The sequence below is a fragment of the Excalfactoria chinensis genome, chromosome 11 (genome assembly GCF_039878825.1).
Source record: "Excalfactoria chinensis isolate bCotChi1 chromosome 11, bCotChi1.hap2, whole genome shotgun sequence".
Classification (NCBI taxonomy): domain Eukaryota; kingdom Metazoa; phylum Chordata; class Aves; order Galliformes; family Phasianidae; genus Excalfactoria; species Excalfactoria chinensis.
In genome coordinates this window covers 1677344-1698987 of record NC_092835.1, presented here as the reverse complement: position 1 = coordinate 1698987, position 21644 = coordinate 1677344, and the positions used below count along the sequence as shown (strand labels likewise).

General features: G+C 47.4%; 1 long non-coding RNA gene across 1 annotated transcript; it reads left to right on the top strand.

Annotated features, from left to right (window-relative positions):
* The first annotated feature begins 112 nt into the window (after positions 1-112).
* On the top strand, positions 113-21576 carry LOC140257415 (uncharacterized). Its single transcript, XR_011905014.1, has 3 exons — positions 113-287; positions 4353-4415; positions 20324-21576. It is a non-coding gene; the product is annotated as an uncharacterized lncRNA (long non-coding RNA).
* Positions 21577-21644: the final 68 nt, after the last annotated feature.

Here is a 21644-nt window from a genome sequence, read left to right as displayed (position 1 = left end):
TGCTCCCAGCTGGCTGCAGAGGAGCACTTTCTGCCCTCCCCCTGCCCGGGGGTTACAAATGGGTAGAGCAGCTTTTGTTTCTCCTTGCTCGCATTAGGAAGGGAGCCGGACGGGGAGCCCCTTCGCTCCCGTGAAAGTCTTTTGCCTGGATTTGGGTTTCTTGGTGCTGTGCTTGGGCTGATGGTGACCTCGTGCTGTTCATCGTCTCCTTTGGGACCTGGCTGCAGATCTCAGCATCTCCCAACACCGGCCTTGCTTTCCTAGAACGGCACCTACGAACTCAGCAGGTCAGTGAAGTGTCTCCTTTGTGTCCTGAAAACGCTTTTATTTGACGCTAATGGGTTGTGATTTCCTGGTGCGTGGGTGGGAGGCTGAGCTGTGGTTTGGTTCGGCTCCCTCTCCGGTCCCTGGTGCTACTGTGCTGCCTGCCCTGAGCTGGGGGCTCAGCTGCGATGCTCCCTTTGCTCCTTCCTTGTTGCCTGGGGTTATCCCTCAGCTCTGCGTCTGAGAGCTTGGAATACAGGAACTGCTGCAGCTTTAGGGGGCCGTTCCTTAGCAGCAAAGCGGCTTTTGGTTTTGCTCTCTGTTTCTTGCAAAGCCTCATCCTGACTGGTCTCGAGCTCTTCAGCATCACCAGTAGGTATGTCTGAGTGTTACTTCTTACCAGGCCTTTCTATGGTTTCCGAGTGCTGGCAGTGGATGTACCAAGTCCCTTCTTGTTGCTGGATGCTGCTATTATCTCCCTCTCTTCTTCTCCTTGTGACCCCGTATGCATGATTGGGGCCATCCCCCCAAGTCATTGTAATTAATTACGTGATGCACCGCGTTACCTTCTACTCGGAGAGAGCCACTAAAAAATAGCCTTTTGTGCATTGCAATAAGGGAACAAGTGCAGCCCTCGCTGTTCCTAGTGGGAGGGTGAGTTCTGCCCACCCCCCTGCAGCACTGTGTGCTTTGTAGCTTAAATCTGCTCCATATCAGCCTCCTCCCCTTCCTCAGTTCTGGTCCTTTCAGAGCCAAGTCTTGAATAGGAAGAATTGGGGTCTGATGGAGCCTCGGAAATCCCTATTGAGTGGCTGAGCTCTCCTAAGCGCTGCTCGTCCTGCCTGTCTGGAGGCAGAATATTGCAGTCTGGGGGTGAGGAGCCGGGCTGTCCCATCTGGGAGTGCTCCTCGAAAGCTTCCTGTGCTTCTAGGGCACAATACAAACAGTGCTACTTTGTTTAAACGACCCTATTGGATTTACGGGACACGTGGGTGCACGTTTCCTAAATAGTCAGCGCTGGCTGTAAAGAACCTTTTGGAGCTTGTTTGGGTGGGGAATAGAAGAGCTAACAGCTGGGGTAGGCAATAGGAAGGGTCATGGGACGAGGTATTGGGCTGTGCTGTGGGTTGTGATGTGGTCCTGCAGCTGGCATCGCACCCAATGCAAATCCCAAGCAATGTGACCACAGCAGAGGTATTGCTGTGCCCCCCGAGTGATTCGTGTGCTGAGATAGACTCACATGCTGCTGAAATGTGACCTTAATAGCGTCTGTTTCCCCCGATATCCTTTGCAAAGCCTTTTCTAGGGAGCCGTAGCTTGAATAGTGCTGCTTTGTGGACAGCCTCGTTAAAGCTTAATTATACCGTTTATCATTCAGCAAAAGCTCTGCCTTGGAGAAGCGGGAGAATTGGGAAGGAGGAGGTTTTTCTTCTCTTTCTTAGGGCTGGAAATGGAAATGGAGCAGTTGATACCATCAGCAGCTCTTTGCTCACCCATCTAAAGCCACGCAAACAAAAAGAGAAGAGGTAAAAAGGGAGATTGGATGTTTCCTCTGGTGCCAACAACTACAAAGAAGGTCATCTTAAGTTTTACTGGCTCGTTAATTCAAGCCGTTAACTTGGAGCCCATCTCTCCCAGTGCAATGACACAGCCTGAAAGTGCTCTTTGTTTCGTTGTTGTTTCGAGATAAGGATCTCATACAGCGTGATGGCAATCTCTGGAAGAGGTGCTGGGTCAGGAGAGTGAGGAGATGCACGTAATAAAGCCAGGCACGTGGGCATAAAACTGATGCAAATGGGAAATCAAAACAAGGCTCTTTGCTAAGGGGAGGATTGGAGCAGCTGCTCCATTGCTGGGGATGGCCCTTGGTGCAGACTTTGGGGGAGGGAGGAGCTGTTGGGCACCAAAAAGCCAACCAAACCCTGGTGGGAGCAGCACCGATAAATATATCAGCCCCTACAGGAGGATGCTGACCTAGATTCTGCCTTTGTGTTTAGGTGGAGACTCTACAGTGTGGCTTTTACCTGCCCACTGAATGGGCTTAGAGGACGTGGAGCCTGCAGAGAGCTTTTACTTCCTTTTAAGAGGGTCATGTTGGAGCGTGCTGCCCTATGTTTGCTTTTTCTTCTCTCTTTCTTATTTTAATCTCACTCGCTGATCGATTTCAGGGGCTTTAGAAGGTCAGCGGGTAAGAAGCTTATCAGCCACCTCGGAGCTGTTGGGGAATCCTTTAATTTGCACAATCTTTTTGTGGCTTAACCTGATCATCAGACACCTGAAAGATGCTGGAGGTGGGAGCAGGAGCAAGTATTTGCTGGGATGAGCACTTTTGTTTGGTCTCTTTGAAGTTCAGATGGGTTAGAAGTGTGATGGTAACACTTGTAGGCAGGCATTGCTTATCTGGCTTATATATATATATATTTTGCCAGGGAGACTGCAATGCAGTGTGAAAAGCAATGGGAGTTTGCAGTGAGGGTTGCAGAAGGGAGCTGCACCTCAGTGCTGTTCTGCACCAGGGTTCTGGTGCTTCTTGCACTGCAGAAGCTCCAAGGTGTTTTGGTGTGTGTGTTGAGGTTCTCTTCCCAGTGCTGCTGGGCTCCTTAGTGTCAGCACAGCTGTCTTGAGTGTCAATTAATAGATTGCCCTCTGATCTACCACGAGTGCTCCCTGCCATTGGGGCTGCATAAATCACTCACATGCACAGCGATATTTGCAATGAAGCCTTGCTCATTTTGGGGTGGAGGGCGATCCAAGCACATTGAAGTCCTGATTTCATCAGCTCAGTGCTGCAGTTCATCAAAGCCCATAAATATTTATCTTTTCGGCGTTCTTTCTGTGATTTCCAAATGCTGGCTGTGTTTGAGCAGAAAGCTTTGCGTGGTCGGTTGTGCAATAGAGCTCTGTTTGCCATAGATACATTGGGAAGGAGTCTCTGATGGCCGCTGTGAATGGGGAGGCCACGTTCCCTCCCAGACGTGGTCGTAACCCCCGGGATTCCCCATCCATGTGATGAGTCAGTAGGATTTGTAGCCCTGCCAGCCCCGCACACTTGGAAGTTGTGAGTCAGTTGCTGCAGATGGTGAGATTGAAGACAAATCAATGCAGGGGTGCTTCAGTTTGCCTTCTGTCAGCTGGCTTCTGGGTGAAACCAGTTTGTGGTGGGAATGGGTGTCTTCTCCCAGGTAGCAGCAATGATGAGAGGCCATGGCCTCATGTTGTACCAGGCTGGATATTAGGAGAAACTTCTCCAAAAGAGCAGCCAGGCGCCACCATCACAGGCTGCCTAATGAGGTAATGGAGTCACCATCCCTGTAGGTATCCCAGAACCATGGAGATGTGGCACTGAGAGGGCACGGTGGGATGGGTTCAGGTTGGACTTGAAGATCTCAGAGGTCTCTTCCAACCTGAATGATTCTCTGAGTGTCATCTTTGCTTTCTGGATTTCTCTACCATCCGAGTGGCTTGGGATATGTTCTTTAGTTGTAACAGACTGATGTGAGCCTTGGGGTGTTGAGTCCTTAAAGCAATGATCTGATGTTTGGAGTTGGCAGCTTGGGCTCTGGTGAGCAGCAATGGGGTGAGCATGGTGGGGATGCTGCCACTCCTGTCCACTCGCTGTAGGGACTGGAATCATAGCATGGCATGTGCTGGAAAGGTCCTTAAAGATCATCTTGTTCCAGTCCCCAAAAGAAAAGCCTTTCTCATGTCCAGCAGTTAAGGAGTTAACCTGGCTCCCCATTGCATTTGGGTTTTGAGCCCTGTTCTTGCAGCCACAACAAACCAGGATGGTTGCAGGTGTTTCTGCTTTATTGTTAGCTTCCCCATCTGGTGGTTTTTGTTTTAAAGGCATATCTTAGAGCAAAAATCTTGTTTCTGGACCATCGCAGGAGGGTGAGTGATCAGTATTATTACAGGCCTTAATGGCTGTTCCTTTACAGGACAGAGTTCATGGCTTAGAGAGACCCAAGGCTCCTCCTCCTTAATGAACAAGAGTGTTCCAAAGCTATTCTACTCGAAAGCCTTTGAATCAGATATCTTCTATTTTCAATTCTGAAGAAGTATTGATTATTCTTTCTCATTTTGGACAGGATTATTGATTCGATGCTCCGACTCTGCCCTGTGTGATCCCATCTCCTGAATGCCAGCACCAGGTACTTCTCTTTTTATTTCCTCTCATCAAAAGTGCAGTTGGTTGTTGGGTTGGTCGGTGCTTTCTGAAGGGATATGAAGTGAAAATAAGACCCTGTGTGGTCTGATGGATCCATGTTTGGTGTTCAACCTTGCTTTTGGAAGTCCTGTGTTTTCTAACTGCCGCGTGATGTTTGTGCTTATGGAAACCAGAGAGTGATGGGGCTCAAGGAAATAGGGGCTGGATATTGTGGTGTTTGGAGTGAGCTGTGCAGCACGAGGAGGTCTTGCATTGTCCCTGCTGAAGTGATAGAGATGTTGCAGGTGTAGGAGGCCAAGGCTGCACAAAGGCCACCAGCTCTCCTGCTGGCTGCCATTGCATTCCTGCATTGCTGTGCCATTGCATTCCTGCATTGCTGTGCCCTTGCAGAGGGTTGGGGTTGCCTTCCCAGCTGTTTCTTATCACAGATGAATCCCATCAGGAGGAAAGCCCCTTGTGTGACCTGAGACATCCCACACTCCTAAAGCGTCTGCAGCGCTGTAATACTTCTTGTCAAACTGATCCTCAACCTCCTTTCATCGCTTTTAGGTTACGGTACTCCCTGGTGACCGCAGGGTGTGAGGCAATGCTGAGTTCTGGCTATACAATTAAACTGCACGAAGTGCTTCACCCATTTATGTGATCGTTTTCATATGTTTTCTTATTGGTATTTACTACTCTACGTTACATTCCTCTATTTCCGCTTGGAGACGAGGGTTTGGCTGCAGGAGCAGAGAGGGGAGAAGAAAGGGAGGCAAGAGGGGGCAAATCTGACACAGGGAAGGCAAATTGCTGAGCAAATGATGAGTGTGTGGGCACCGAGCCACTCCTCGCCGCGCTCGGGCTCATCCACCATCGACGTTTATTCCATCTCGAATTCGCTGATCCGCTGCGCTGCTCGTTCTGACCACACGTCTTTGTTTATTCCCCAACTGTTTCAGATGAGCAAATCTGCATTGGCAGGAACATTTGTGGGAAAGCAACATCACGTCGCATGCCTGCGCGAGTAAATATTCACTAGAGGATCCACGTCGAAAAGCGCTCGCGCGGCCGTTGGCGAATTCTCTCCCAATTACTCAGCAGAGAGAGAGCTGTTGAACGTTTATAGCTGTTTGGTGGGCAACTGGCGGGCGGGCTGGGAAGACTTGTAACATACCAGAGCCTTTGATCGTCAAGGCTGGGATGGGAATGAAAGCATCTGCCCTAATTGAGTGGCACCTGGTGGCCCAGACTGGTAGGGACTCATTGGGTTTGCCCATGTAGGCTGTTCATCAGAGCTGGATGATAGGGAGCGTGTAGATGGGCTGCTTGTAGCTTGTTATGGCTTCAACTGAGGGCTGGATTTGCAGGGTAAATGAGCAGAGCTGTATTTGACCAGCGTGAGGGGAATATGAAGACTTTCTTTACCTTTCAATTCTGAGTGTTCTTGAGGCTGTTACCAATTAATGCGTGTGCTTCTGGAGAGCCGTTATGGAGTGATGGTTTATCTCATGGGGTTCTTGAATTCTCTGCTCTGAGTGCCCTGCTTTCATGGATGCTTTAATCTGGTTTTCTGGTTTGGAAAAAGCAGCTCTTGCCTTTGACACCCAGATAGTTTGGGCTTCCCAATGGGGTGAAGTATTGCTGCTTGGTTGGCTGCTCTGCTTTCCTGGGAGCTTCTCTGTAGAGGAGAAGAAAGCCCCGATAAACTGTTCCAGTTGTGGGCGAACGTGGGTTTTGTTGGATGCTTTTTAATGGAGGCCAACTGTTGTGCAGGGCTTGGTTGATAGAGGTGGGTAAAATACAGTTAGGTACTTCTTGGAAGCGCTGGACTTGAATCTTAAGAAAGCAATTAGCGTTTTACAGCATCAAGCACACATACCAAGTGGATTAAGAATTGGCTGTTAGATCTGAGAGAATAGTCATCATCAGGGAACCCTCATGAAATCAGAGAGGTTGCTAGCTGGGCCGTGCGGAGTTTGGCACATTGTTATTCCATCGTCTCATCAGCAACCTAGAGTCAAGATGGAATTACTGCTGATAAAGCTTTTGTACAGCTCATGCTTTGGCTGGGAAGCACAGAGCAGGGAGCGCAGAAGCGATGCCATGTGGTCTGGAAGGCTTTGGTAAGCTCAGCCCACGGGAACTCAGTGTGCTTTGATGCAGATGTGGTTCCATATCTGAGAGCTGTGCAAGCAGGCGGTACCTATGGGGCTGGTGGGGAAAATAAATGCTCGTATCAAGGGACAGGGCTGTCACGAAATGAGGTCCCAGTGCTAAAAAAAGGTCATGGTCATGTGTGTTCTCGTCAAGCTGTGGGTCAGATCTTGTTTGTTTTGAAAAGAGCTGTCAATGTAGTTAAGAGGCAAGGGGGAAGCTATAGGCAAACAATGTGAGAGCTGGGGAAAGTGAGATATTTAATCCATTGAATTCATGGGGAAAAGAAATGAAGTGATTTGGATATTTATGCACAGGGATATTTGGGGGGAGAAGCTTTGGAAACAAGGAAATGTTATAATGTGAATCCTAGCTGGAAGCAGAAACCAATACATTGACCTAGATATGAAGCATGTGTTTGAATACTACAGAGGATTTACCACCTCTTGATGCTTGGCAAAATAGACATTGTGTGCTCAGGGAGGGACGTTTAACAAGAGCTCAAATGAAGCTGTGGTTGTAGGGCTTCAGTTCTTGGGCTTCACACGGCTGGGTGCTTGGATGACTGCAGTGGTCGGTGTGCTGCAGGAGGTCAGAAGGATAGCACCGTCCCTGCAGGACTCCAGTGCATTTGCCCTTAAAGCTTTGCAACTGCTGTTATATTCTGATGGAAAGAAGTGATGGTTTTGGGGATGGGACTGGTCGAATAAAGCAGTTTTTCTTAAGTATCTTAAGTTGTCTTTGCAGAGAGATGTGTTTTATTCCACCTTGTTCCAGGAGCTCTGAGGTCAGGCTGACTGTTGAGGCGAGGGAAGCTCTTGGTGTATTTATCCTTCCTTTCATCTCTATCTTCTCTTTGAAACACCAAGCTTGTAGACACCCTGCTATTTCCCAGAGCTCTTATCAGAAGAGGTGCTTCTAGTGGCGATCATCTTCCCCCTTCCCCACTCTCCCAGTATCTCTTATGTCATCCCCTGAAGGAAGCGTTCCTTTTAGTAAAAGGAAATGTTTCAGGGTTTTTGTAGAAGGATGTTTTCAGTATCAAGTACGTTGCTTGTGATTTCTTGTTCTCGTGCTGTGCTGTGGTGGAGTTGGGCAGTGATCTGTGCCTGTCTCATTGATGCTTTGTTCTATGGAGTCCCTTCAGCCAACAGTGCCTTTCTGGCAGCATGACAGGAGCTCACTTTTCTTCTTGATCAAATTCCGTTTTGCTTCTATTATGGTGGAATTGAGCAAGCAGGAGATTGCTCACGTTCTAGTTTAATCATCACTGTTGCGTTAAATGGTTCCCAGATCGGAGCTCAGTGCCTCTAAGCAATAGGTAAAATAATGTTCTCCATCTGCATCCCTTTGGAATAGGGATGAAGGATGCTGTTTGTTGCTGTGATGTTATTACCTCTGCAGCTCTTGTGACCTGGGGTTGTGACAGCAGGGTTGGGCTCCATGACTGGTGATGAGGGGTTCTGGTGGTGCTTGTTCGTTGTTGTTGTTGTTTGGCTGCAGATGGAGAGGAAATACCTTGGTGTTGTCATCTGAACTGTAAACAGTGTCCATCAGTCAGGAGTCGTTGAGGTTCATCTGCTCTTGTGTTCCCTCATAACGGGAGAAGCAGATTAACGTGAAGAACACTGATGCGTGCATGTGGTTTTGTGCATTTAAAGCTAACCAGATGTTTGAAACATCTTTCTGAAATGCAGATGATGATATAATGACTCCGTAGCAATACAGAGCATTGTCAGGGGAGACGTGAATACCCCTCGGTGTGGCATGCAGCGATGAACTCCTGATTCGTAGGCTCAGATGAGTTCAGGAAGTTCACAGGCCACGTAAGGACAACAAATCTTTGTTCCAGGCATGCACTTTGTCCTTGGTAACACACAACACTGCTGGACTGAGGCCATCTTCAGGTTATTCAATACAAGGAAAGCCTCCACTGGCCGGTTGACTTGGCACTTGCAGGATGCCTCTCATCCAGGAGCTTCATACAACATCTCCTGCTGGGATGTTGGGATGTCCTGTTGGTGGTTGGGGCAGAGGGATGGGCTGGGATGCTGTGTAGGATGGATGGGGTGAGCTGCCGTGTGGGTTGGAGGGATGGAATGATGGGAGACAGGCTGGGCTACCGTGGAGGGTTGGCATGGGCTGAGATGCTGTGTAGGATGGAGAGATGCTGTGTAGGTTGGAGAGATGAGCTGCCTGTGGTCACCAGTGCTCAGTAGTACTGGGGAACCTGCCTACAATGCTCTGCTCGTCCGATGGTGAGGGGCTCATTTTTCTTTCATACAAAGAGGAGAAAAGCATATGAGAGGCAGACACGATGACTAGGCAGATACGGGGCTTGGCCTCTTGCATTTTAGCTTTGTAAATCTCATAGGTGAAGAAGGGAGTAATAACATGCTTTGGGATGCAGGTAATCGGATCCGAAGGCATTGGCCCCAGTTCCTATTGCTATTGTCTTTGGAGAAGCCGTGAATATATATTTCTCTTTATATCAAATGAACAGATAGCAATTTCCTGCCTCACTCATGTTTCCAGGCCGTAGCCTGCCGCTGTCTTTCCCCTGTTGCAGAAACATATGGCAATGAGAGGAATGCAGCATCTGTCAACACGTGCTGCAGGGGGAATAAGGAAGCCTAAAAGTGGGACTTGAAGGGGGGGGGGGAGGAAGGAGAGGTGGATTCCTGTGCTTTAAATAGTAAAAGTGTCTTTCCTGCTAATTTGGTTTGGGTGAGTTACAGGTGGAGGGGAGGAAGGCTGTGGGCAGTGATGTGTGTTGTACTCTGAGAGTGATGAATGTGGCAGATGCAGCAGCAGCAGTCAGAGAGGCTTGTCAGATGGGGGGACAAAGCTGAAAGCACAGCCCATGCATTGTCTTGCAGATCTGGCTTTGCTAAAGTAAGGGAACTTCTGTGGTGTTTGTTCTGGAGGAGCTGCAGCTCTGTGTGCTTCCTAACCTCGTACACCTGCTTGCTGCTTTGCTGCTCTGCTTCTGCTCCTTCCATGTCCCCTGCACCCAGCTAACAGCAGACTGGGGTCCTGGGAGTGCTAACACTCTCCTCTGCCTGATGCACAAGCCTTGTGGCCTTGGTGGTGTCACTGCTTTGCAGCCAGTTTCTTTACTGCTGGATTCAATTAGAGGCTCCTTCAGCCTCACATGCTCAAATTAGAGCATTTGTTTCATCCTGAAATACTCAGCCAAGCTCTAATTGCTTACCCAGCCTGGGCTGGACCTTGTGCTCCTCTGAAGCTCTTTGTGCCACGTCCAGCACTGATACCCCCAGCAAAAAACTGTTGCCTTCCATAGTGTGATAATTGGCTTTTTCTTCTCACTTTCTGTTCATTTCAAGTGGGCAGCGCTGCTCACCCAAGTGATCACCTGAGGGTGTTTGCAGATGCTGAACCAGTTGCTGGATTTGCCTTTGGCTGCTCAGCGAATTCCCTGGAGGAGGTTTAATTGTGTGATGCTCACAGAGTTCCATCTGCATGCAGTGCAATTAATGGGTGCTCCAACCCCTGAGCTACAGAACAGTGCCCTCTCGTGTGCAGCACAGAGATGAGCTGCAAGCGATGGCCTTTCTCAGAACCAGATGTGTTTTCTGGAGCCCTGGATTAGAACTGACCATCTCTATGCTTTGCTCTGCCTGCTTTTCTGTGAGGCTTCGTGGCCTTGGAGGTGTTTGTGAGTGGTTAATTCAAGCTCTGTGAGCAACTGTGTCCTTCTAATTGATAAACCAGTGCACTGCGTGACTTTCTGGAGTAGGGGAGAGCAGCTTGCAGGTTTCACCTGTTTTCCTTCTGCTCACACATCACAGGTAGCATCAACGTCACCCGTTTGCACACAGGCAGAAGCAGCTCTGCTCACACACCATGAACTGCAGATGATGATTCCAGGGCACTGCTGTTAAAAAGCCTGAACGTTAATATATGTATTGTACGGTGTTTCTTTGCATTATCACTTGGTGTTGCAGTGGGGCTGTTTGAATGCATAGTGCAGTTAGTTTGCTCTGCAAAAGAGACAAGCCTTTATGCTGTCTCCTGTGCTGCTCTTTGCATGATTTCCCTTTCAGTCCTGGCCTGATGCTGTGCAAAAATAAATAAATGATCTTGGTGGTTGGATTCTGCAAAGCAAATACCGGCCTCCATATGGTAGCAATGGTCCTTGTGTTCTTTAGTCTCCATCTATTGTCATGCTTTGCTCTTAGGCTCCCTTCCAAACAGCTCACAGTTTGTGTTCTGTTTCGACAGTGACTTGTCTGGATTGAGGTATCCTGCTTTGAGCTCTTAAATTCTTTACAGAGATTTTGTGTTTTTATGTAGGTGTTGTGTGGACAAGAGGATTGGGTGGGAATACTGTGGTGCTTTCTGACTAGTTGTGCAATAAAGACACCTAGAAATGAGTTGGGTTGGACCTCTAGAGGCCATCTGGTCCCATTCCCCTGCAATGAACAGGGGCAGTCATGGCTCCATCAGTGCTCAGAGCCCCTCCACCCTGACCCTGGGTGTCTGCAGGGATGGGGCCATCTGCATCCCTGGGCAGCTTTTCTATGGGCTTTCCCATGTGTGGCTGAGCACAGGGCTGGAGTCCCGGCTGGGTTTTGTGTGTGTGGATGTGTCAGGAGAGGGAGAAGGGGCCAGGAAAAAGCCACAAAGGAATGGTGCCGTGCCCTGCAAAGGTGCCAAAATAGTGTGAGGTTTCTCTGGCATTGAAGGTAGGCTTGGAAGCGTGCATGAGGAAGCTCTCCTTCTGTTTCTGCTTGAGTCAGGGAGAAATGACTGTGCATTGCACGCATTTTTAGCTCAATAGAAAACTACTGGGCTCCTTCTTTTGGAAACCAGGTAGGGGAAGATCCAGGATAGTAGCTAACAGCACAGGTTGGATGGAGCAGTGTCGTGCCACTGGTTCTTCTGCCCTTTCCTGTAGCACCAGCTCTGAGCTTGCCATTGAAACCAAAGCAGAGTTAATCCCCTGTTCACACCAAGGACCTGTGTGCATTGGAAGAGGTGCAGGGATCTTCAGGCACTCAATTTCCTGTTATGGATGTGGCTCACCTATGGCTGCCTGAGGGATGTACGAGTGATTCCGTGTCCTTATAATCTTTCTGCTCAGATAAAAATCAGATCTTGACAAATGCGAGTGCATGAAGACCGAAGGCTTTTATTACAATATCTTTTTAATTATCACGGAGGGGAATCGCATTTTACAAACTATAATAAATTGAATTTTATGATGGCGCGTGTGTGTGTGTGAAGACTTATTTAATGGATTGCATTAGACACGAAGCGAATCCTTTTTCTTTCTCGAAGGTTTATGTGTAGCTTGTTGAACTCCAGAAAAAATGAGCTGTGAATTGAACTGGAGGGTTACAGATAGAGCCCAAATGATGGTTCCTATTTGCTGTTCAGATTAGGCCCATTTAGTTCCAGATTGTGAACATTTCTAACGTCTGTGGAAGCCAAACCAGGCAGTTATGCTTTATTAAGATCAGGCTTCTACTTTTCTCAATAGGTAATTTGTTAGGTCTCCAATAGTGAGTTATGGCTGTTAGTTTTGGAAGGAGCTTTGCTTATTGCTTGTGTTTGTACTCACTGGTAATTCCCATGTTATGGTAATTCAGGGCTTCTGTTGAGCCTATTGCCATAGCAGATACAAAGGGAGGATGGCTTTGCTCATGTAGTAACCATAGGGTTATTGTGTGTCCCTCTCAGGACTCGGGTTATCTTTAGAACTTGCCCTGCTGAGCAGCATCTCTCCTCTTCCCCCTTGGAAAACCCAACTTCCATATGTCTGTCACCAGGGGAAAGAATATATATGACCCAAGATAGGCAAGATGTAGATCTAAGGAGCAACAGAAGAAAGAACAGAAAACAATTGGTGGTGGTGGAGACTTGAAGAGGGGGATAGAAGTAGGCTATGGTGAGGCTGGAGAACTGCACCAGGATGGCCCCTTTGTGTTGGTCTTTGTGGGGTGCTTAATAACACCTGGGTTTGCAAAAGGCTTTAACAAATGAGCTCTGTGATGAAAAGATCCCCCTCCAAGTGCAGCGTCTGGCAAGTAACTCGTTTGTTTATTCCCTAGACCTTCACTTGTTACTGTGATGGTCAGTCTGTATAGAAAGATGCCAGCAGTTCTAAATGCTGTTGTTGCAGTCAAGATTTGCAAGCAAGTGTATGCTGAGTATGAGTATCCTCTGTGGAGGAGGTGCAATATTAGGGAGGGGGTCAGCAAGTAATTTCCCAACTTGTTCAGTGTGTTCCAGAATACGGCAGGCAGCAAAACCGAGCCCTGTGCTAAACAAGTGGGAGGAAGCAGGTTAAGCAATCTCGCAGATACAGCGGGATGCCAATAGGATCAGCGTTATGACTTTGAATTCCCTAGGAAAGCTTTGGAAAAGAGGAATCCAATAAAACTATAGAGGATGGCAGACGTCTTCTTTCCCAACAGTTGGGGCAAGCAAACGCATTGAAGAGATTATTTTCATATGCAGGCAGTCGTCTTAGAATTCTGGAAGGGAACAGTTTGTCTGCGATTTATAATAAATTATTCATCCTGTTTTATTACCATAATAATCATTTTTTATGGTTACCCAAGTGAATGCTATTATGAAAGCACAGAAAAATCTATTAATTGTTTTCCAGGATTTTACAGCGTTCGGTTTCCTCCTCGAGTTTTCCCATTCTGTGGATTTTTGATGTTATCAGAAAGCGACGCGTTTTATTCTTTGCTAAGATAAAAAGTCTCCGAGCACGTTTATTTTTGCCTATTGTGCAACAGCTCTGCCATTTGTAGAGCTGAAGGAGCATGAGAACGACGTAGCTAAGGGGATGTGCCAGTCCTCTCCGTGACCATTGGGTGCCTCTTCCCTTTTGGCCTTATGGTCCCAAAGGCAAAATGAGTTCTGTGTATTTCCATGTGTAGGTGCATAATGAGTTTGAGAAAGGACTCAAATAAGGGCTGGGAACACATGGCAGTTGAAATAGAGTAGTTATAACGGAAGGTTCTGATGGGAGGGCTCTATAGTAAGTTGAGGTTCTAGAGCTGCTCATTGGGAGCCAAAACTTGTGCTGGTCTTAATGCAGAGGCTGTGTTCAAGTTGTGAGTGGGGTTTTATAACGTGGATGTCCAGAATGCTGAAGAACTGGACCCTTTACCAAACCCGTTTGTTGACTTCTCACAAAATACATTATTATTTAGTGGGTTAGCAGCTCTAAGAGCCATTTATTGCCATATCTTTGGGAAATTAATCTGCCTGGTCAGGATTGTTGCACTGTGGTGTAACTGGGGTATGCAATAGCTCTGGATTTGGAATTAAAAACCTTATGTATCATTGGGCTGACACAAAGTTGCTGGTGTTAGGAAGTATGCTGGTATAAAATGGGATACCTAAAGCCTTCCTCTTGACTCTGTCTTGTGTTTGGTAGCCTGAACCTCATTTAACACCATCTCCACATTGCCTATTGCACTAATTGGATCAGTACCTAATGCTCAGTCAAGGCAGTGCTGACCTCTGCAATAGAGTTGAACTCTACACAGCTGGGAGGTTGGATCTTGGTTCATGCTAGATCTCTCTGATTCAAGAGCCTCCCCTGCTGTAAGCATGTTATTTGACCCAGCATCATCTATGGGGTCGCAGTTCAGCAGTGCATCTGAAGCACGTTCCTCAGTTAAGACATGGAGTTAACCTTGTGTCCAGAGAGACCAGCCTTATGCTGAAATAACAGGCTGAAGTGGTGCCGAAATATTTAAGGGGGGGAAAAAATTATATATATAATTCTCCAAGAAACGTTTCATTTGGAGTTTTTGTTTTATACTGTACGTCTGTTTGGCCTGTAAGGATTGGGAACATGTCATCTTCTGGGGGCTGTGCAGTGCCAGATCACTGCTTAACGCAGCCGTAATCCTGTCATCTCTAGTTTAGATCATGTGCATTTCAGAGAAGGAGCTCCTCTTTCTCTTCTGTTGTACGAGCACTGTCAATGCTCAGTAAATCCAGCGGCCCTCTGGGAGCTGGTCTTTCTATTTAAGAGCTTTTCTGCTTTTCAGAATGATGGAAGAACTGCATTCTAGAATAGAAAATTGTGCAAGAATGCAAAGCTATCTTTCCGTAGCGTGTTCTTTGCATGGCGCAAGGAAATAGCGCAGAAGAGCAATAAGAGCTTTACTTGGGTGAGGCTTGAAAGGAGCTTTCTGGCAAGGAAAGGGCTGCGTGACTAGCCGGTCAGGTGAAGACAAGTAAAATTCCATTTGATATTGGAAGAGATGTAGAGGAGGAAGCGTTCTTGCCAGGAGAGAGAGTTAGGCTGGATGGGGAACAGAAGAACTGCAGGTTAGATTTGGGGCTATGAGAGGGAAGGATGGCGTGCGATAGAGCGTGTCCAGGGAGATGTGAGTAGAAATAACCTGAGAGTGAAGTAGGAGACACTGCCCTCCTCATTGTGTTTCCCCATTGCAAGATGCAGAATTTCCACTTGTGATTGGCGCGTGGCGGAGCAGAAAGCAGCATCCTGGCACGCTGGTGGACACTTCCTTCAGTAGAAGATCTGGGGTATTTGTGAACTCCCAGGGAGCGACACATTGAAATCCTGACACAGAGTGTTTGGGATCCAGGGTAAATACTGTCTTTGTGCCAGTCAGTGTGCGTCCTTCCAAGAAATAAAGTCATTCAGGTTGGCGCTGAACCGAGAACTGCAGCTTTTAATGGGTTTCAGAGAGCAAAACAAAAGCACAGTATTAATTGGTATCTCTAAATATAAATAGCCATAGAGTTTAGTTTGGATAAAGCAGCCCTGGCAATTGCATCCTCCTATAGAGATTATCCTAATTTCAGGTAATTGCAATTACCGAGACAAACTTCTCTGTTGTACAGCAATGGAAGAAAGAACCTTATGAGACACATCCCAAGTCAGATAGGTTTTTTTGCTAAACCAGGCTGCGGAGGACATCGTATGCCTGAGTTTAGTTAAATACTAATTCTAAATAATTATCAACATCTGTTAAGAAATCAGTGTGTTTCTGGCTGCAATCGGAGAGGATGTTTCAGAGCTGTAGCTCATAGATTGGAAGATAAGTCTTCATTAAGACAGTTTTGAAGAAATCGGTGTTGTTGCACAACATGTTCATGCCCATATTCTGCTCTTCTGTATTCTCCTCTGTACGAACCACTGAAGATTGTCTTCTATCCCGGGGTGCCCTGGCTTTATAGCATCAGAGAATGGCTTGGGTTGGAAGGGACCTCAAGGATGATGAATCTTGAACCCTCCTGCTGCAGGCAGGGCCACCAACCTCCACATTTAATACCTGCCCAGGGCCCCATCCAACCTGGCCTTGAACACCTCCAAGGATGGACAGGGCATCCAACTGGGCAGCTGTTCCAGCACCTCACCACTCTGAGTGGTGAACTCTCTTCCCCCTGACATACAACCTAATTCTTCCCTCCTTCAACTTAAAACCATTTCCCCTTGTCTTACCGTTGTCTACCCTTGTAAGGAATTGATTCCCTTTTGTTTGTGGGCTTCCTGAAGGCTGACTCCCTTGTGTCTGGTTTGAGCCTGGATTTCCCATTAGCCATTTAAACATCGTAAGCAGTCAGATTTTTGGTTTCATGGAAACACTTGGAAGACCTTGAGCTCTTCTTTAAGTGGAATGCACGGGTTCAGAATGATGAGTATCTGCATTTGCAATGCATTGCTGGTTAATGTGCTGGCTTTTTTAAGCAGCCAATAAGGTGAAGGTACTGCGTGCATGCAGTCTCCTTCCTTTGGAGCTCACTCTTTTGCACCCAGCAAATACTTTATAGCTGTGCTGTATTTCAGTTCGCACTGCTTTTAAGAGGGTAATTCCCTTCTTGCCCCCATCCCCAGCAGTAGCCCAGTGGGATGGGACGTGCAATAGCCCCTGGCTGTCTGGTCTCAGTGCTGGGTTACTTCCAGCTTCAACGTGGCATTGGAAGCAAGTGCTCTTTGGGTGCTAGGAGGGAGCTGAAATAAGCTAACGAGAGATTGAATTCTGTACTGACAAATGCCAAGTGAGCCACAGCAGAGGGAATAATTGGAGCTGCTTCTGCAGTTTTTCTCCTCGAAGTTTATTATATTAATCGGGAAGAAGTACTTAAACTTCTTTGCGGTTGCTCAGTTGTAGCCTTTGGCTCCGTACACAACAGTGGTCAAAAAAAGCAAACAGAAGTGTTAAGAGGCATACAAAACACATGGAAAATATCTCGCCATTATATAAATCGGCTGAATGCCTTTGCCTGAAATATGGCCCTCCATTCTAGTAAGTTCATCTCATAAGGGACGAAGCACAATAAGAAGGAATCCGGAGGCAGGATGAATTTAAGCATTCTGGAGCAGTTTCCTTCAGAATGGATTTTAAAAGCATCAGAAGAGGAATAAAGCAAGGAAATAAGAAGAGCTCAGTGTTATTTCTCTGAATGCACAAGTGACATGCCCAGTTAAACCAGCAAGCCAGATTGTCAGAGGGCAGAATCCCATTGGGATACTGGGGTCCACAGGTTGCTCCTTGGACCTGAGCTTGAAAAGAGCAACCAAGCATGTAAATGTGTAGGAGTGCAGGTATTCCAACAGCAGAAATATAATGAGCTTGTGAAGAAGCGAGGGATGTATAAAACGTTGTGTTTCTGGTTATTAGCCAGTTAGGTAAATAGGCTCTTTGTGTCTGAGCATGACTTCTTGTTGCTTCGTTTTCCTTTGCTTTCCCCCCATTTCTGAGGAATTTCTGCCTCTTCCCTTTCTGAACAGGGACGGATGCTCAGTGTGCAGGTGAAGCCAGGAGGTATGGCAGGAACGCTGTCTGTAAATCAGGATTTCAAGCACCAGACAGACCTGGAGGTTTTGTGGGTTGCAAAATCCCATATGTGAGCTCTCAGTGCACCTTCTTACCATCCTCCAAGGGATGTACTGTCTCTTATCTGTCCCCTCTTATCCATTCTTCTGCTTCCATCATCTTTCATCTGCCCTTAATTAACTTTTCCCATTCTGCTGAGTGTGCCCACTCCAGAGATTAACGTAAGAATGAGTACCGAGTTTCAAGAGAATTGAAAATCAATTTCTCTGTCTTCATGTACCTGTCAAGGATTGAGTGCCAGGGCTGGAATCTGTCCCCTGATAGCTGATGCTATCACCCCTGCCTAAATCACCTCTCTAGAACTGCTTAAGATATATTAGCCCTGGCACCCTGGCTGCAACCCTGGCTCAAGGAAAAATCACTTGGTGAAATAGGAAGAGGTTGATGTGACTCCTCCATGCCTGGCAAAAGCAAAGCATGGGCTGGGAGAGAGAGGAAGCAGCAAACAGCCAACTTCTGGGTCCTCGTCTGTGACAGAGCTTGTGTGCTCAGAAACAAGATTGAGCATCAGGCCCTTCAGCCAGACTCATTCATCTACTGATCTATGGGAGCACGGGGAGGTCTGTTTCTACATCTAATCTCTTGCAGGCATGTGATTACAACATTTTAATGATTGTGGACGAGGTCAGTTTTTAATTAGCTGAGCCACATGATAGGCTTCCACAGTGCCAGCAAACTCTTTCCTTATTGATGTCTAGTCTGATGTTACAACATAGCAGCTGTGCCAGTGAAACCATAGATTTATGGGTTAAACCCCATCATGTAGTGGATTGTATTTCCCAGCCCCAAGCTGTTTTGCTCTGATCTGCATGGGGCACGGTGGCTCTAAACTTCAGTACGCAGCAAATCTCTCTTTGGTTGGTGTTTTATGTATCATGCAAGGTTTAATCAAAAATAATGCTAAAAATTGCTTGGGAGGTCAGAAATGTGGAGCGTGGATATTAGGAGGCATCACATGATGCTGTTACTGACTGTATCACATGTTTTTTGTACTAGTAACAACCAATAACACCCCTTTTCTCTCCAAAAAGGACTAAATATAGTCCCAAAACTCTGACCAACAAGGATTGGCATCAGACTGTGGCTTTTCCACAAGCCCTGCAGAATGGCTGCTATACGAGTCTGCTGTTCCAGGAGCAGATGGCAGAACAGACTGCAAAACTGAGTCAGTCCACTTCTCCCTTTCCCCTTCACTGCAAGGAGGGATGTAGCCTGCGCTGGCTTCATGCATCACTTCACATCCATCATCTTGCATTGGAAAGGGAGTCTGTATGACTTTGGTTTTCCTGGACCACATGTGTAGCATAGCAGTCCCCCCGTTTTCCCTCCCTGCTATGTGCTGGGGTGGAGGAGATGGTCCTCCAGTGATTAAGCAGGCCATGACCCCTCCAACGTAGATGCACGAGTCTGTATTCCTAAATGTACATCCCAGTGCTCACACGCTGTACACATGCTCTGCTCTTGACCCCTGTTGTATGCTAAGTAGAAAAGTTTTCCATTTATTTCCTGGAGGTCTGGAGATTTCAAACAATGCTGTCCCTTTGAGCCATCCAGGTCTGGAGTGTATTTAAGCGCCGAAGTATAGCCAAGTTTGAACACACTGAGACCTCTCAAAAGTATGCACGTGAGCAAATCTTTCCTTATCGTACTCTTCTGCTGAGCCAAGGAAGAGGTCCCTGATGATGTTGATCTCCAAGCTGGGGCACATTCCAGGGAGGGTTGGATTTCCCCCCTCGAGTCAGTGCTTCCAACCTGCTGCGATGTGGATGGTTCATAAATTCATCAAATCTGGGGCTCCGAGACCATTACAAGGATGTCCTTTTTTTCCCCCCTTCCATGTGAGCCATTGAGTTATGATTCTCCAAACGTGATGCCTGCCCCGCTTCCCTCTGTTACTGTCATTGGATTTGGGCAGGTTTGTTCTCACCTTCTTTCTGCCAGCCTAGAAACTCATTTGGTATCATCTGTCTGCTTGGAAGTCAGCTTGTGGTTCTGCAAAGAGGAACCCTCCTTTGCAGAAGGAGGAGTTACCCTCTCAGTTGTGGTCCTGCAAGGGAGGAAGATAACAGTTGTGTGCTGGTACGTTCACCTGGGAGCTCCTTGGTTGGTAAGCGTGGCACGAAAGGGCACGGAGAGGAAACAGTTGTGAAAACTGGTGTTGGTGAAATACAGGCACATTCCCCTTCCCTCATTTTTGTAGAGCTCGTTGTTCCTGCACAGAGACTTCAGTGAGATGTTGAATTCAAAAGCTGTAGGAACAGGATAGAGTTCCCACAGCGAGGCTTTCCTGTTGCTGGATGATGCCAGTGCCTTTCATGAGACTGTCATCTTTTCACCATCCTGCCTTCCTTTTATCTCTACTGGCTTTGTGTGCGTATTCCCCGTGACAGGAGAACGTTTGTGAGCTCTGATCCTTGTCATATCTATTCCAAGTGTCTTCGAACATGCCAGTCAAGAAGGCACTGCAGCATAGCAGAGTGTGAGATATTTTGAGTGTCCTGCTGTAGGTCTCGCCTCTATAAACAAAAGCCATTCCAGAAGCCTTGCAAGGATTGATAGGATCAGGATGTATTTGTTAGCGTGGAGGGCTGGCTGAGATAGAGCAGTTGTAACTCAGCCTCGATGCAATGTGGGAAGTTGAATCTGCAGTTGTCTGTCTATGAGGGAAGAAGGTCTTTAAAAGGGGGGGGAGACTTCTCATTTTGAGATGTACTTTGCAAGGAAAATGTCATCACGTTTTTCTAATGGTGTGCTACCTTTGTTTCATCTTAAAAGTGGCTGCCCAGCTCTTATAGGTGAGAGCACGTAGGTGATGCGTAAAGTGCGGCAGCACGTTTTGGTTGACTCGAGGTGAAAGGATTTCTTTCCCCGTGACTTTGTTGCCTCTTCACAGACAGCTCAACATTCTCATCTTGTTTTTTCCTGACCTGGAACGAAGCCACGTTTCCAACTATGGATGTTTTGAGACAGACCGTACCTTCTTCAAAGTGCTGGATCTCTGCTCCAGTCCAACTTCGGCACAGCAACTGGCCGTCGCCGGTGTGGCTGGGAATTTTATAGGGGTTTGCAGCTGCACCCGTTCAGACGGCTGCACTGAGACTGTTCCAGCAGTCTTTGCTTTCAGCTCCAGGGGTGGACGCTACAAATCACGAGTAGCTTTTGTATTATGGTCCCACCAAGGAATGCTAATCATGAACTCAGCTCCCTCCGTGATGGGTACTCTGCGTGTTTCTTGGAGTCTGAGCTCTGTAGGACCTTTGGGTAACAAAGCCCACTTGGAGAAAGCAATGCCATGAGCATTAGGATAAGGTACGGTGCAAATGGACACACCTGGACTGCCTGGTTTGAACCGGCATTGCTATACAGATGCTGGGATAGAGTTATCCCAGGGCATCTTTCCATTGCCATTCCCAGGCCCCAAGCACTTGCTCACCCGCTTTATGCAACTGAAATCCCGCTCTGGTTTGTTGGCGTAATATCGGCACACCCTTTTTTATTAACGCAGAGCTCACGGGGGAAGGAGAAGTTGATGGGGTGGGGACCCCTTGGTTTAGCAGCGCCAGTTCCACACCCACCCTTCAGCTGGTCTGCTTGCGATCATCGTTCTGGGGAGCAGCGGACCAGGTCAATTACTCCATAACAGCTCCATCTATGACTCTTCGGTCATGCAGCTGTATCAGAATTACAACAAAAACAGCCTCAGTTATCCTAGTTGGATGTGAAAGTAGACGCGTGTTCCATGAGAAGCGGTGATGCCAGAATGTGGAGGTCAATGTTGTTCAGTGTTTTTTTGGCAAAAGAAAAACCTATCGTATGGAAGCCGGTGCCTGGGGAATCTCCATGGAGCAGCGAGATGAGCTCTGTGCACGACTGGAGATAATGGGGCTTGGGGAGATGATTGAGCCAGGGAATATTGGAGAGCAGCTCAGCACGGCTGCCAGCAACCCCCCCAAGCCCAGTGGCCACCCTTCTTTGAGATGAAGTCATTGGAAGCAACAAAGTGATTTATCTGGGGAGCCAACCTGCCTCCAGAATGCCTGAAGGCAATAGTGAGTTTCTGGTACATCTGGAGCCATATTATGAGTAGGTATTTGTATTCTCGGCCATCTGTGCATACGGGTGCTAGCGATACGGCCTCGTTCCCCCCAGTCAGCTCAAAGTTGCCAAGTTTCCTTCTTTCTTTCTATTTCCCCCCCCCCCTTCCCTCCAGCAAA